The sequence below is a fragment of the Macaca mulatta genome, chromosome 10, assembly GCF_049350105.2.
Source record: "Macaca mulatta isolate MMU2019108-1 chromosome 10, T2T-MMU8v2.0, whole genome shotgun sequence".
Classification (NCBI taxonomy): Eukaryota; Metazoa; Chordata; class Mammalia; order Primates; family Cercopithecidae; genus Macaca; species Macaca mulatta.
This window is the reverse complement of record NC_133415.1, coordinates 30073890-30091203: the sequence shown is the minus strand read 5'-3', so window position 1 is coordinate 30091203 and position 17314 is coordinate 30073890. Positions and strand designations below refer to the sequence as shown.

General features: G+C 47.1%; 1 protein-coding gene and 1 pseudogene across 2 annotated transcripts in view; both read left to right on the top strand.

Annotated features, from left to right (window-relative positions):
* Positions 1–17314, top strand: part of LOC106996055 (immunoglobulin lambda-1 light chain-like) — an 801838-nt gene that overhangs the window by 437020 nt on the left and 347504 nt on the right. The window lies entirely within an intron of this gene.
* Positions 11134–13624, top strand: LOC144331911 (immunoglobulin lambda variable 3-21-like; annotated as a pseudogene). The gene is made up of 2 exons (XR_013399514.1): positions 11134–11292; positions 11696–13624. The product of XR_013399514.1 is annotated as an immunoglobulin lambda variable 3-21-like (transcript).

Below are 17314 nucleotides of genomic sequence, written 5' to 3'. Positions count from 1 at the left end.
ATTTTATTTTAAAATTTAGAGAATGCGTACAGCTTCCCACACTGAAATTTTACTAAGAAGCTAATCTAATCAAGAGATAACAATATCAAAACAGAATTATCTTGATGAATCTATTTTCTTGATTTTTAAGTCTAAATGTATACTCAAAGAAGTAAAAGTATTTATCATTGATTCTGCTATTTGAAAATATTTACTGATCATTTACTTTACACCAAGTGACCTCCAGCTCTGAAGACAGGTCAGTGGTAAAATATACAAAGTTGCCCAGCTTCATTAAGCTTAAATCCTAACGTGGAAGAAAAGAAGTAATTAATCAGGGACTTTAAAACAGGAGTGTTGTGATATGGATTGGAATTCTAACTGCATACTGTGTTTGCTGTGTGAAGTCGGGATTGAAAAATAGAGCGATGATAGAAGCTTGAATTCATAGAGAATATGGCTAGCCTGTATTTTGAGGGTCCCTGAAATAAGAATGTGTAATTGTGCTCTTTGTTTCCCCCAAGAAATCTCTGCAGTGGAGCTTTGGTCTTGTGAGGGAAGTACTATAAGCAGCAAGTGGTGAGGGTGGGAAGGCGAATTTGCAGATACCATTTGGAATGACTTCACTTTAAAGGTAAAGCTGGCAGAATTTTCATACGTGTCAGATCTGAAAATGTGTGTGTGTGTGTGTGTGTGTGTGTATGCGTGTGTGTGTGTGTGATAGAGAGAGAGAGAGAGAGAGAGAGAAAAAGAGAGAGAGAATGAGAACCAGACAGATACAGAGAGACAATGACACAGAGAGAGCTGCAGAGACAAAGAATTAAAAGGGGACACCAAGAATATTGAGGTGAGAAATTATAAAATGGGAAGTGCCATTAACCAGAATGGGGAAGAGAAAGTTTGGGGAGTGTCAATGGCTCCATGTGGACTTACTAATTTTGAGATTCCTAAACCACATCCAAGTGGAGAAGCCAGACAGTGTTGGGTGTGGTCTAGTGTTATGGTATCAAAGAAAATATCAGGGAATGTATGACACAAAAATTGGTAAGAAAGCAAAGATAAGAAACTTAAGTGAAAATCCTGAGTCTAGTGGTTATCTAATACCCAAAAAGTAGTAAAGATGAGAAGAAACCAGCCCAAAAGTACTAGGGGTAATTATCAAAAATGTCAAGAGGAAAGTAGGTTAAGTGTTCTGGAATTCTCTCAAAGAAAGTTTTGGAAAAAAGAGGGAGAGATCGACTGCGTTCAATGCTACTGATAAATAAATTAAGACAAAGGCTGAGGAATTATGCTTCAATTCATCATTTCACAACATGGATACCGTTTATGCTTTGATAACAGCAATTTTCTTGCAGTGAGTAGGTGAGAAACCATATTGGAGTGATTTCCCCAGGCTGGAGTGCAGTGGCCGGATCTCAGCTCACAGCAAGCTCCGCCTCCCGGGTTTACGCCATTCTCCTGCCTCAGCCTCCCAAGTAGCTGGGACTACAGGCGCCCGCCACCTCGCCAGGCTAGTTTTTTGTATTTTTTAGTAGAGACGGGGTTTCACCGTGTTAGCCAGGATGGTCTCGATCTCCTGACCTCGTGATCCGCCTGTCTCGGCCTCCCAAAGTGCTGGGATTACAGGCTTGAGCCACCGTGCCCGGCCCTCTGGATTCTTAAGGAAATTTTTTATTGAACAGTGGAGGCACAAATCAGATTAGTTTTAATTCCGGGGTCAGGACGCACTCTAAACATGCACCTCTGCATGCCTCGCTTTTTAAAGCTGTGTATCCTATTATCTTTCAATAACAGAATAATCACCTGCAAAACCCATACCCATTTAATGGACACACTCTACAAAGATTGACACTAGAGGTTGCTGGAGAGGATGTGGTTCCACGTAATATCTTATTGAGTTACCAGTGAGTAAGTAAGCTGGTAAAATGTCTTTGGAAAACTCACCACGCCTGCTATACTTAAACATTCAGATGCCAGACACCAGAAATTCCACATCGTAATGTATTCCCATGAGAAAAAACAAGAGACTTGTATTAAAATAGTGATTATTATTAAAAATTATCACACTTGGTTTCCTGAATGTTTTATTAGCAAGTCAGTCTCTGCCTATTTTTAGTAGTACAACCTCTACCTAACATATATTTTTGTTTTTAATCATAAACTAAAAAAATGATATTTTGTCTTACTTCTACATCCAGTGCCATAACCAACATTTTGTAGATCCCACAGAATCATTTTTTGAATAAATAATGAATAACTTAAATAAGTTAATATTTATAGTGTCCATACACAAATAATGTATCATCTCAGAATACAGTGATAGCATGTTGTGTAGAAAATTATTTCAATCTCAGTTAAAACTATTTCGGGCACAGGAGTTACTGTCACATATAGATGTTCACATTGTTTTTTTAATATGAAAATGTTTGTAATTAATGTACATTTCTGGTACATAGGCCTTTTGCTCTTGCTGCCATAGCAAATAGTGTGCCTATTAAGAACATGAACCTGAGTTTTACTTCATTTTAACAGATTTCTTAATAAAATATGTACCATACTATTTGGTTTAATACAAAGAGTCATCCACTCCAGCATTGCCACCTGTCCCTCCTCTAATGTGGCTCCTGAAGATGTTACCGATAGCAGAGGACTTTATGTTCAACCTAAGCACTTTATAGCCCTTTTATTTTGAACTAGGCATGAGATAAAGTAATTCAGCAGCAATACAACTCACACTTCTTAAAGAATGACTCTTTCTTTTGAACCTGGTTAGCATTACGCATCAAGACAGAGTACACTTCTCTATCCCAGCAAATCAGTGTTGGCATTACACTCTCTACACTCTGACGACTTGTATTATTGACTTTCTTACAAACACCTTTGGAGCTTATAATTTAGATGCCATCAAATAATGTATGAAAATATGCTACTTCCTTCCCCTTCTCTTCTGTTCTCTTCTTACCAGACAATTGTCAGTTGTCTTTTCTCTGCAACTGCTTTCTTCTGTCTACTTGGTTTTTAAAAGACTTTCTGCACATTTACAATCTTGGTATTGTAGATACCAAATATATGGTCAAACTACACACACAGGAAGAGTTGAATTATATGCAAGCATTTTTAAATAAACGATTCCTCCTCAGTTTTCTGTGATTATGTTATATAATCAAATGTCTTCCAGGTATACATCCCAAACCAGCGGTTGCCAAGCTCTGCTTTATTGTCTAATTTCATTGGAATTATCCAAAATTATTATGATAAGTACAGATAAATTGGCATAACTCCAGATTTATGAAATCAAAATGTCCAGAACTGAGGAACATGCATTGAAAAATGTGCTCCTCAGGTGATGCTGATGGGATCCGAGTTTAGAATCCAAGGAAAATTAACCTTCGTGCCCTCTAGTTGACCAGTTATCTAGATGACCAGAGTTGCCCTCTTGTTATCCAGAGGTTCTTTCCCCTTTCACTTTCTGCTCTCTCTCCATCTGCACAATCGTCCTCTCCTTCCTCCACTTCTCTTCATCCACATCCAAGCCCTCCTCCATCGATTCTCCTAAAGCTCCAAATGGTCAGTTGCCACTAAAGTTCCCTCTGTCCCATGAACAAGTTATGCGGACAAATGTAGAATTTAAGCTTGGACCCAGTGGAATCAAAAGCTGCAATTAAAGATTTCTCTAAACCCAGAGAGGACCTGCAAATACTTGTAGAAGATTAGAGATTTCCTGTGAGTGCAAAGGACTCAGGGTGACCTGATGCTATAGACAAAATCTTACGGTCCCCTCAGATTCATGTGTTAAAATCTAATTGCCTATGTGATGGGATTTGGAGGTGGGGCCTTGGAAGGTGATTAGGTCATGAAAGCTGAGACTATGAATGCGAACAGTGTTCCTATCACAGGGACTGCTGAGAGCTCCCTCATCCCTTTGGTCATGTGATGACACAGTATAAAGATGACAGCCTATGAACCGGGAAGCAAGCCCTCAACAGACATGAAACCTGCTGACCATTTGACCTTGGTTCTTACCATCTCCAGAACCATGAGAAATAAATTTGTTTCCCTGCTACCTAGTCTGTGATGTTCTATGTTGGCACCCAGAAATTGGCTAAAGTACCAACATAACAACTTGTACACATAATTTCTGGAATCACTGATGCCAAATCTTTGATGGCAAGAGGCGATTGATCTGCTGGAGGAATGGACCTACGTGATCCCTCTTTCCACAATAAACCAGAGAGTAAAAACAAGCTAAAGTAGGTCAAGGTCTCCTAAAAGCCGTGCCTGAAAAGTTTCCAATAACAGTTGATTAGATGGTAATTCCATCGCATAAACAACCACAGCAAAGTGACACAACTATCAGAGATTTCAGGATGACCTCAAAAACACCATCTGACAACATCAGGGAGTTAAAGAAGACATGAAGTTTCAAAAAGTCAACATTTATTCAAATGCCATTGTAGAAATTTTAATTTAACACTATGAATAAATTCTGGGCAAGTGGCGGCATGGCATGGTGACTTTGGGGCACAAGTGCTGAGTTTCGAAGCTTCAGTTTCTATACCCTTTGGAGATGCCCCTGGCCTCCTAACCCGTACCCACCTGTCAAGTAGAGTGCGTCCTGGGCAGCACCTCAAGGGGAAACATCACAGATGCCCAGCTGAGCACAGACCGTCATGCCTGGAGGAAGAAGCCGCTTCTGGGAGCAGGAGGAGCTGCTGGAACCCCTCCTGGCAGGCTTCTTTTCCTGCCCTCCAACGTCTCATGCAGGCAGGCAAACAATCCCAGCAGCAGCAGGCGTTCCAGCTGCTGGGCTGCAGCTCTGCCAAATGAGAGAAGCCTCTCTCCAGTGAGGCAGAGGAGCTCAGGCCACACACCCGGGTCTATGCCTCCATGTCTCCCACTGTGCCCAGGACTGACAGCAGCGTGGGAGATCATGGCTGGAGCCATGCTGGCCACCTCCTCTCTTCTACCTCTTGCTCCAGCCATACTTTCAGCTCCAGGGCTGAGGCCTATAGCTACAGCAGGTGCCATGAGATCAGGCAGCTGCTTAATGGGCTAGTGCTGGGCAAGACCAGGGCAGGGGCAGGAGGGCTCTGAAGCTGCCACTAGCTCCAGTTCTGTCCCTGACGGGGGCTCTTCCCCTAGTGCTGGCACTGGCTCATCAGATGGTGCTGGAAGGTCCTGTATTGCTGTACATTGAGCAGGAGTTGAAAAAGAAGAAAGAGTCACCAATGTCAGTCACTTTCCACTGGAATTTCCACACACAGAATCAACCTCACTGAATTTAAGGAATTGCATTCCAAAACACTACCCCTGCCAAGTCTCTGAGTCTATAGGGAAAACACCAGCTCCCCGCCCCCCGCCGCAAACTCTCTGACACTATAGGCCACCTGACCGTGTGCCTGTGCCTCGAGGAAGAGCAGAGGCTCTGGTTGGACAAGAACAATGCCCACATATGGCCCCAATGGGATCACAGGTGAGGCCTGGCCTGGGTGGGGCTTGCTCTGGGCTGCCCTGTGATACCTGGGGGCGCCTTCAGCCAGAGGCACCTGGGTGAGGGATGAGCCTGCGTCTGCATCGTGGGAAAGGCTCTCGCTCGGGGCCCTCCTGAAGCACGAACCTCGAGATGTGGGGATGCAGCATGAGAACATCATGCTTTCCTGAGCGTCTCCCACCAAGGGAGCAGGCTGCGGGGCTGTCCCTAGGATGTGGGTGCCTGGTTACCAGAGTTCTAAGTTCTTTGAGGGTCTGTCGCCAAGGAATTGAACTCACTTCTTTAAGGTTCTGTATCCTTGGCTCCTTCGTTCCATAAGACCTACTCGGAATCGCCTGGGCTGCTGGCCGCTCACCCTCCCCCCAGGTCAGCTCCTTACCTGTACACAGGTAAGCCCACCCAGGGCTTGCTTGTACACCTGCGCCTGATGTGCACCTGGGGCCTAGGAATCCACTTGGGGCCTGCGATCCAACAGGGGCCTAATGTGGGTTAAAAGTCATTTTGATTATTCCTACAGGGAAGGAAAGGCCTTCTAGCAATAAGAAGCAGAGTTTCATATCAAATATGTAAAAATGATCAAAATCTTATGGAATAAAACTATCAATTTTAATCACTGAAATGTTAACTTTTGATAAATATTTAAGTTTATAAGGAAAAATAAAACCATGCTGATTAAATCACAGTTGTAGGGAATGCTATAGAGTTTCTCGTTTGTGGGTTGAACACGGAAAGGTCCCACCTACTTATGGTCATAATTTTCTACCTTAATCTTCCTGTTCTTACGATCCATAGAAAAAATACCATGACAATGACGGTTATGATCGTTCAAGTACACAACTGAGGTTTAGCGACAGAAACATCAGGTGCTCCAGTTACAGTGCAGCAGTTCTTATTGGAGTGGGAAAATCAATCTTCTGTTCAGGATACATGGGAAGCAGGAGTACATGTGGGTAGAACCGCATTTCACTGCACTTAGGTTTTTCACAGAAGAGCTACAGTTTATCCTTCACTCTGTATTCTGTAATCAAAAACCATGGAACAGAGAAAAACATTTCAACCTGAGACTCAGTTACCAGAAATGCACCTGCCCCACCTCCCTGCAACCATATATACCACCTCTCTGTGCTGAGCCAGAAGGGTTCACATATGGCACAGACTGACGCTGGACTCCATAGTTCTCAGCCTCCCAGGTGTCAGGTGTTTTGTGGTCACCTGGAGGAGGGAAGCTCCTGGGTTCCATCTTCCTCACCAGCAGGGGGCAGCAGAGCTGCAACCAGAAGTTAGTCTGGGGCTGCCCAGGAGGAGTCTAATAGGGAGGCCTGCCCTGAAGGCTCAACAGGTGTTTGAGGATCAGTCCTGGGTCTGGAAGCCCAGTAAAGTGCATCCTATCCCCTCGGGCTGCAGTAACCCCGTCCTGAGTGCTGCATTCACGCGGCGTCTCCCAAATGACAGGAGACGGGGAACAGTGAGGGCCTCACCTGGGAAATGCAGCTGGAGGTGCCTGGGCTCTGGTGTCAGCCTGGGCAGCTCCTAAAGGGCTGGGATTCCCTGGGAGATGCCCCGAGGTCAAAGTGCTCTAGGAGGAGGGCACAGTGTGAGGAAAAAGGGTTTCCAGGGACTGAGCCCTTCATCTAGTATTGCTGCCTGAGCCTCCTGCCCCTCTCAGGGTCTTGTCCCTCTCTGTTCAGCAACATTCTGAGAAGCTGAGTCCTCAGTCCTGGGCACTTCCACAGGCTCCCCCACCCCTTCTCTCTCTGCCTTTCCTTCCAGATCCAGGCATACTCTGACTCAGGGGGCGGCTTCTGTGCTCAGGGAGTCTCAGGTGGGTGGGGTGGCGCACTCAGGACCCTGGTTCCTGGATGGGACATCCCCAGCCTCCTTGAAGAGATGGTCTCCACAGGGGAGGGAATTCTCACCTGCCTCAGGCCACAGCTCTGGCCACCAGGTGGTCTTTGGCTCAGTGACAGGATATATCTCATTGCAGGGATCAGGGACCACCACTCTACCGAGACCACACCCTGTGCAAAGACTGTGTTCCTGGGATTCTCACAGAAACCATGGGGCTTACAGTTGGATTTCCCATCAATATTTCATGTAAACTTGTAAAAGGCACCAGAAAACCACGCTAGATAGAGAACCCTGGTGCTTTTTACCATTTTACATAAAATATTGATGGGAAAATAAATAAACAATGGCAGAGATGAGGATGGCAATGGCTGGTCCACTGTGGGGAAGGGGATGGCCTAGAAGGATCAGTACCATGGGTGAAATGAGACCAGATGTCCTGATGACTCCACATGGGTGAGTGGTTCCTTACATGATTCAACTATTCTCACTGAAATAGGTGACAAGTGTCCTAATGACACAATCCATCATTTAGAGGAAATGACCAGGATGGGAAATTTCCTCCAGCCAGGAAGACTGTGGACAAATTCATGAGCAGGGCCGGCCCCATTCACGTGGATCTGAGACCCTCGGATCTGAGTCTCTCTAGCCCTCCAGGCAGACTTTGAAGAGGGGGCATCAAGAGTGGATTTAGAACTTAGCTGACCAGGATGTATTGGGGTTTGGGGACTCAGCTGTGACTTAGGGAAATGGGGTCTGGTTGAATAATCAGACCGAGGTGGACATCCCTCAGCTGGTCTCTGGATTTCCACAGGTAATGACAATCCAGTCCTTGGCCTGAATATCCTGGATCAGTCCCCAGAACTGCCCAGCTCAGGCTCATGTCATTCTCTACAGAAAATCCAGTGGACTGGACACTGTGGGATCTGCCCAGATTCTTTTTTCTGTTCTCACCCACCCAGCACTTTTGGGAGCTTGTGGCAGCTGAGAGATGTGCCTTCACTGGGAAGTGCCACTCAGAGCAGAAAATTGCCTCCTCCAGGTTTATGCTCTTCCTCAGTGAGGTTAGGTTTCAAGATTGCCTGAGGCCAAGATCTCAAGACTCTGCCTCAATATAGGAGGACCTGAAATTCCTCCTAGCTCCACAGCTCCCTGTGGGAAAGACTGAGACCTCAATGAGGGTCGGGGTCTCCTGCCCGGTGTTGCTTCCCTCACCTCCTTTCACAACTTCTGTGCATGCAGTTCCCCATCTCAGAGTCTGCTTCCAGGGAACCCAAATTAAGATCACCAGCCATCCCCAACATGGGCCATGTGGGACCTCAGGAGGCCACTGTACACTGGAAAGCACCCGTTTATTCCTAAATTAGCATTGTGAGTATCCAGATGCCCAATGAGATCTGAGTGTTTCTTGCATTTGTATGGAATGAAAAGGGAGCCTGACTCACTAGGTGCTCTGGGTTCGGAGGGAGAGTTGGAGTCAGATCCTCCTGCAGGGAAACCCGGAACAGGAGGAGAAGCCTTACCCCATGCAGGGACCACAAATGTACCCACAGGGTGAGCTGCAGGATGGACACTGCCCACCTCCACCCTCCACACCCTGTGCAAAAAAATCATTCTTTCCACCCCTCCTTCAGGCTATCAAAGCTGATACTTAAAAAGCCACCACAGCCCACGCTTGTCAACAGGAAACCCATTCACATCTCCATCAACCACACAATCTCCACAGATTCTTCAAAACATAGTAACAGTAGCCATGCAAAGTATAGAAAATGTCTCCTAAATAATTGTACTTAACTTACATATGAAAGTGATACTATTTTTGATATGCTAGGTAAATAAAGTATATTATTTAACTCATTTTCTTCTTCTCTTTGTATTTCTAATGCGATGACTAGACATTCGGTTTCCCATGAGGCTCACAACATATTGTGAATGAACAGTGCCGGTCTGCACCCCTTCAGGTTACAGGGGCTGTGGAGTGACCTGGTGCAGGAAGCCCCATCTCCATCCCTATGACATTGGTGTGAAACCAGGGAGGGGCGCTGGTATAAAAGAGATGAGAACACAGGTGTCAACTACCTGCTTGTACAGGAGACTCAACCTTCACTTTGAGTCAAATAATTTCCTTTCCTATCTTCAATCCTGAACAAGAGGGCTTTCTGGTCTTCTTTTTGTTTTCAAGTTTGTGCCCCTTCAGGTTTCATGCTGTCTGGATCCCAGCCAGGGAACACTGAGGAAATCCAGGAGTCAGGAGGGCCCTGTCACCTCCTCCTCCACATGTGAGTGTTTGTATTTCCATCAGGAATCTGAGTGCCTTGTGCCAGGTCCTGAGGCAGGAAGGGGCCACATGGAGAAAAGGAATTTCTTCCCTGAGGTCAGCAATCCATGAATGAAGGAATCAGGGAACTGAGCAGCAGATTCTGAATCTACACCTGGACCCAGGAGGCCCCTGAGCCTCCAGCAGCCAGCGTAGAGAGACCACCAGGGGGCAGCAGAGAGCAACCTGGCAGAAACTCCTGGGGATGGGGTGGGCCTGGGCATCAGGGAGATGCTGCCATGCAGGGAGGGTCAGTGACCGTGACCTGAGACCTGGAGGGAAAGAGGTTCTTCTTTTCTTAGAGTACTTGTCCTTGACACTGATGTTTAAAGTCTTCTGACTTCCTGGTTCTCAGATCTGACTCTTGGAGATGGTGTCTATTTTTCTGACACAGATTCAGGCACTTTGCCTCTTCCCATAGCCTGGCCCCCACCTCACGGTCACATATGCCATCCCATTCTGTAGTCAAACATATCCTACCTCTCTGCCCTTTGCTCTGGGAGCTCCTGTCCTGCAGACATAGGGACTTCTCCTTCCCTGGCCACTCCTCCATGTCCACTCTTCCCAGTCTGTCCTGGTGAACCCCCCAAATTACAGCTCTTGATTTCCTTATGAGGCACAAAATACTTGCTCATTAACCTTTCCTTGATTTCAGTTTTTATCCATTGATACATTTTCCCAGCAACTGAAGACAACTTCGTTATAATAAACACTCATTCCCAGGGTCTTGGAGTTTGCAGTCCCTTCTCATTTTCTCATGAAGCAAACATCTCCTTCCCATGCTGATCTGTCCCTGGTCCTGAAAGCACCCTGGTGATACCGAGGCACAGCACCTATGACCTGGCACTAGAACTCACAGTCAAGGTAGAAACTTATCACATCCCATGGATCTTGCATCACTCCGTGTGCACTTGGCAAACAAGGAATTTCAGTCTCCCCTAGTACTGAGGAGCTGTGCCCTGGGGTGAGGCCCGGACCTGTCCAAGGCTTCTGCTGGCCCCTGTAGAGTGGGAATGAAGAGGGTCCTGCACTGGGCTCTGCATGTGTCTTCAAAATGGATTTAGGCCTATACCAGACATCTCACATCTGGCATAACATATTTATGACCAGGACATTTCTAGAGACACAGACAAAAGCTAACCACCTCCCTCCTGAGCCAGGATGGAAGGGAGGAGGGAACTGTGGACTCCAGGTAATTCCCCCATCACCACTGTGACTCTGGCATCCTCTTGAACAAGGCCAAGCACTATCCCGTAGGAAGAACTTTGTATCCCCTAGAGAATGAAGAGAAACTCAGCTCTGAGCTTTTCCGTGACCAACCCAGCCAAGCAGCAAGGCTGGGCACAATCTGGGTAAAGATGTGAGCCCAGATCATGAGACCAGTGGGTGAAGGAAAATCGCACGGGCTGAGGGGGTGGGTAAGCAGGGGCCACCCCTCCTCTCTCTGTTTCCTTTTGGGTTGAGCCCTTCACTGGAAACCACAGATCTCCAGCAGCAGCTCCTGACTCTGCTGATTTGCATTACGCTCTGTTCTCTTCAGCAAAGGTATAAGAGAGGCCTGAGAGGAACCTGCCCAGCCTGACTTTGGGAAGCAACCTTGGCGGTGCCTCAGCCATGGCCGGGACCCTTCTCCTCCTCGGCCTCCTTGCTCACTTTACAGGTGCTGCCCCCAGGGTCTCACCAACCTGCCCAGACCAAGGGCTCCGGGTTCAGCGTGGCCCTGACTCTGAGCTCAGCGGGGCCCTGCCTGTGGTGGGCAGGATGCTCATGACCCTGCTGCAGGGTGGGGGCTGTTGGGGCTGAACTCCCCGCACACTCTGCTCAAGGCCTTGTGAGAGCCTGAGCGGCTGCACCTGCCAGGAGAGAGTAGTGGGTTTTCAGTTCAAAGGCTCCACGCAACAGGAAAGTCCATGGGCCACTGGCACTGGGGCTGATCGCAGGGGTTACCTTGAGGGTTAACAGACTCTCCGGAACTTGTCCACATCAGGAGGGCAAGGATTTCATAAAAAGGGTCTTTCACCAGCAAGTTAACCTCTACTTTTTTTCTTTCTTTTCCTTTGCAGGCTCTGCGGCCTCCTATGAGCTGACTCAGCCACGCTCGGTGTCGGTGTCCCAGGGACAGACGGCCAGGATCACCTGTGGGGGAGACAACATTGGAAGTGAAGCTGTGCACTGGTACCAGCAGAAGCCAGCGCAGGCCCTGTGCTGGTCATCTATGATGATAGCGAACGGCCCTCAGGGATCCCTGATCGATTCTCTGGCTCCAAATCAGGGAACACCGCCACCCTGACCATCAGCGGGGTCAAGGCCGGGGATGAGGCTGACTATTACTGTCAGGTGTGGGACAGTAGTAGTGATCATCCCACAGTGACACAGGCAGATGGGGAAGTGAGACCAAAACACCCTCCCAGCCTCTGCCACCCTCTTGCTTCAGCCCCGGGAGGCCTGTGGATAAAGCCATGAGTGAATCTGGCCCAGTTCAACTGGATCTGAGCCTTTCAGGTTGCCCTTCCCTCCAGCCCCCTCCAGGAGTCCCTACAGAGTGTACATCAGGCAGAGACATGGCCTGGAAGGACCAGAATCATCTGGTAACTTGGAGCTGTTGTGTGAGTTAGAGAATGAGGGCCTGGGTGGAAACACAGACAGAGGCAACCTCTGTCCACTGTCCTGCTCCTGAATGGTCATATGGTTGGACAGGGCAACTCCTGAGATCAACGGTCTGGATCAGGCCCCAGAACTGCTGCCCAGCCCTGCTGAGGTCCTGGCCCCAGGCTGTGTGGCAGCCTGTGATTCCCAACAGAGCAAACCAGAGGAGGGGACACTGTGAAGTCTGCCCAGATCCCCTCTTCCTTGTGACCCACCTGGCACTGCTGAGAAGCCCAGTAGCTTCTCAGAGGTTGTTTTCAAAAGAGAAATAATTCGCAACTGCACATGACATAGACTTGTTGCTAAATCCCATGGGTCTACAGTAGGATTCTCCTCTGAAGCCTTGCCTTAAGCACAAGGTTTCAGTTCCTATGTCCAGTTCCTCTATTATGGTAGAGTCTGCTAGTTTCTCAGTCCCAATAGCAGGACACTCACACCCCTGCCTGCACCTGCAGCAGAGCCTTTCTGCTCTTGGCCCCAAAATAACGAATGAGGCATTTCTCAGACCCATGATGTATGAAGTGGCACAATCTCGGCTCACTAAAACCTCAGCCTCTCAGGTCGAAGCAATTCTCCCTGCCTCAGCCTCCTGAGTAGCTAGGATTACAGGTGCCCACCACCTTGCCTGGCTAACTTTTGTGTATGTAGTAGAGACAGGTTTTCACCATGTTGGCCAGGGTGGTCTTGACCTCCTGATCTCAAGTGATCCACCCACCTCGGCCTTCAAAAGTGCTGGGAATATACACGTGAGCCACTGCACCTGGCCATGTTTTTCTTATTTTTGCTCCTCCTCTTTTCCTCAACACCTCAGGTTGGTGAACTGGGGAGATTTTGAGGGACAGGCTCAGTGCTCCCTCAAAATTCCCCTGTCGCACATCGCTGAGGCCGTGTCCTGGAAACTCCCCAAAAGTGGATGGTCTCCCTATAGGATGGGAGCTTCCAAAATGGCTCCACAGGGAAGAGTTAACGTGAGTCCTTTCCTTCGTCCTCATTGACATCCAGCATTTGTGATTTCCATGGACATCAGTACTTTTGTAGCTGAAATCTTTATTAATCTACTTAAGGAGATAATTAATTTAATAAATATTCAGACATTAGTTGCATCCAATATTTAAATTTCTTTAATCAATTGGTAAACATAGCCATGATTATATATAGTTTAGGCTTCATAAACTTCGATTAAATGGATTTTACGAAAAACAAAGTAACCATTTTATTCTACCTGTATCCTATATCAATATGTTGTGTACTTGAAATATCCACAAGAAAATGTATTTCAAAAATCAAAGTGTATTTATTGCCTATTGTTGCATAAAAATTGCTCCCTAATAGTGAGCATGGTAAAAGAACATGTGTTTGTGATCTTGTCACTTCGGTGCACCTGGAATTGACAGTCGCTTAGTTTTGTGGTTCTGGCTCTGGGTTGGTCACAAAGTTGCAGCCAAGTTGTCAGGCCAGGCTGCATTCAGAGACCAGAGCAGGTGGCCAGGCCCTGCCTGAGGGGCTTTTACTCTCCCTACCCTGTTTGGCTGATGTGGGAAAGCTCAGAGGAAAAGGAGAGAATGAAGTGTAAGGCTTTTGTCCTGGTCCCCCTTGTCAAAGACCATCCCCTACATGCACCATTTCTTATTCTTTCCTGGGATATCCTAGGCATAGAGCACTGCCCAAGTATTCTAAGGCTATAGAGTATTCCACAGCAGGATTTTAGCCAGGCAACCTCTAATGGTTATCAGCATGATTTTGATCTTACAAATCACACTGCAGCGAGCATCCTGTGCAGACTCCTTTGAGCTCCTGTGTGCATATGAACGTAGGATAAATTTCCAGAAGTGGAATTGTTGGGTCAAAAGGATGTGCCTTTCTAACTTTTACCCATTGTTTTCACATTCCCCTCCAGAGGGGTTCTACCAGTTTACAATGCCAGCCCTAAATATCGATTGGAGTACATTGGTGAAAGTGCAAACCTTTGCCAACCTGTGAGATATAAAAAGTTATCTTGTTGCACTTATATTTTTGATTTCTCCTATTTTGCTTGAGGTTCAGCATTTACTCAAATATTTTAGGGTTCATTACTTTTTAGAATTTGGTAAACTCTTTCTTAAATGTCTAGATAAGAAGTATTTTAGTCTTTGCCACACATGAGACAATGTTGGGGATAATATGTAGGTTCTGACAGCACCATCTGCAATGTAACCATTTAAAAATATGAAAACTGCTATCAGTTGTAGGGATATTTAAAAAACATGGCAGGCCGGGGATGTCCCACAGGATGTGGTTTAATGTTCCCTGGTTTCTAGGGTTATTTGAAGTCTGAAAATTGCACCAGCATACGTTCTAGGTGGAGACCTCTTTGTGAGGGACACTGTATTTCACCTCGTACAGTGGTCTGAGGTCTTTCTTTGGATAAGAACATACTTGTACCATCTATTTGGTTGGATCTTGTCTCTGCTCAAGACAGCCCTGTGTCACAAGCTCATGACTTTCATCTTCATCCATTTGCTCTGAGTTTTGTGAGAACTTTAGTATAACAGGAATAGAGTTTTTTGGAGTCCATAGGATGGAGGGTTGTTGGCTGAATTATGTTCTCCACAATTCATGCATTGAAGCTGTAATGCAGTGTGTGTGTGACCGAAATTGCACACAGCATCTTTAAAGAGGTGATTAAGTGAAAATGAAGAAATTAGGGTGGATTCTTATCCAATCTGACTGATGTCATCCTAGAAAGTAAATATTTGCACACACAGAAATGAGACACCAGAGATGAGCATGCAGAGGAAAGACCATGTGTGGACACAGCAAAGAGGTAGCTACCTGCAAGCCAAGGAGAGAGGCCACAGGGGACATCAAACCCACCAACATCTTTATCATGGATTTTCCAGCTTCACAACTGTGAGAAAATATCTTTCTGCCATTTAGATCTCTAGCTCTTTTGTATCTTCTTGTGGGAAGTTTAGCAAGTAAAAACAAGAGGGACCTCAAAGACCTTGGATGTGGGAAAAGGAGGAGATGGAGCAGGGTGCAGGAGGCGGGGCAGGGAGGGCCTGGAAGGTCGCGCTCTGAGGTGCATCTCCTGGGTGGAATCTTGACTCCACTCACTACTGTCTGGAGGACTTGGGAAAAATATTTAACCTCCTAATATCGATTTACTAATAAAGATAGGTTTGGAGCATAAGGCTCCCCAACATCCTATTCCATATTATAAAAGTCTTCTTGAGGTAACACTTGTAAAACTCTCACCAATGAATCTGGCATGAATTATGAGCTCATAGGCAGCCCTTCTGAGTGATCTAGTGACGTACAGAAAATGACATTCACACTGTGGGCACCAGGGGACACTGTGAGGTTTAGTCTGAGGCTCCTAATGAGTCCAAGCCCCTGGAAATGCTCAAATGCAAAGGGCAGTACTGTTGTTTCCTTTAAGGCCCCTTGTATTGGGTAAATCTTAACACATACTTGACCCTTCTTCTGATCTTGAGAAATTACTCAGAGAAGGCCATCAGGCTCAGGGCCCAGACAGAACTAGGACAAATGTTTTAGGGAATGCAGAGCAGATTTGCATCCACTGCTCACTAGAGCCACTTAATAATGACATAAGAATAAAGGAAGTAAATTTGCATGAAGAGATTCCCCTTCCTATGATAAGAGAGGCCTGGAGGTTCCTCCCCAGCTGTGGGCTAAGAAGCAGAACTCTGGGTCATCTCCACCATGGCCTGGACCCCTCCCCTGCTCATCCTCCTCACTCTCTGCACAGGTGCTGCCTCCCAGTGCTCAGCCCCCACAGAACCAGGGATCGGCCCAGCCCTGAGCTTTAGCTCAGCACAGAAAGTGATGGAGGGTGTGGGGCTCTGGAAATGAGAGCCTCATCCTCAGACTCCCCTCCTGTCCTCTCTTGCAGGTTCCGTGGTTTCCTCCGGTCTGACTCAGGAGCCTGCATTGTCTGTGGCCTTGGGACATACAGTCAGCATGACCTGCCAAGGAGACAGCCTCAAAACCTATTATGCAAGCTGGTACCAGCAGAAGCCAGGCCAGGTCCCTGTGCTGGTCGTCTATGGTAACAACTACCGGCCCTCAGGGATCCCAGAGCGATTCTCTGGCTCCTGGTCAGGAAACACAGGTTCCTTGACCATCACTGCGGCTCAGGTGGAAGATGAGGCTGACTATTACTGTAACTCCTGGGACAGCAGCGGTACCCATCTCACAGTGACACAGACAGATGGGGAAGTGAGACAGAAACCCCTTCACTATCTGTGTCACCCTCTCTCTCCAGCCCCAGCAGGATTGTGAACAAAGTCATAAGCCGAACTGACCCAGTTCACCTGGATCTGAGACCTCCAGGCTGCCCTTCCCTGCAACCCTCTAGGCAGGCTCTGCAGAAGTTGGGTCAGTATAGGATTTGAGGCTCTAAGGACCACTCTGTTCTGCTGTTGTTTGGACTGAGGGTGTCTTAGCTGAAGATGATCTAAGTGAAAGGACAATAAGGGGAGACACACAGTCATTGGGTGGCCACAGTCCCTGGAGTTCCTCTTGTGTGGTGACTGGATCTAACACAATGCCTGGACCCTGTGGGCCAAATGCCCTGGATTATTGGTCTGAACTGCCCATGTTTAACTGAGACCCTCAAGCCCCAGCTCCATGCATCTCACATTCTAAACAGGAAAGTTTCCTAGTGAGCACTGTGGCATGCCTTGGCATCCCTGGCTTCATACAGCTCTTCCCCTCCGAAAAATGCCATTGAGTGCAAAGAACAGCCTCATGCAAAGATGTCCCTCCTTCAGAATATGGTTCAAGAGCAATGACTGCCTGATGCCTTCATCCCAAAGTCATGCTTTAATTTAGGATGACCTTAAATGCCTTCTAGCTGAGCAGTCAACTGTAACACATTCCTACTCACAGCACCTTCGGTCAGAGGTGCCTGGGGTGAGGAATGAGCCTGCGTCTGCATCGTGGGAAAGGCTCTCGCTCTGGGCCCTCCTGAAGCACGAACCTCGAGATGTGGGGATGCAGCATGTGAACGTCTTGCTGTCCTGAGCATCTCC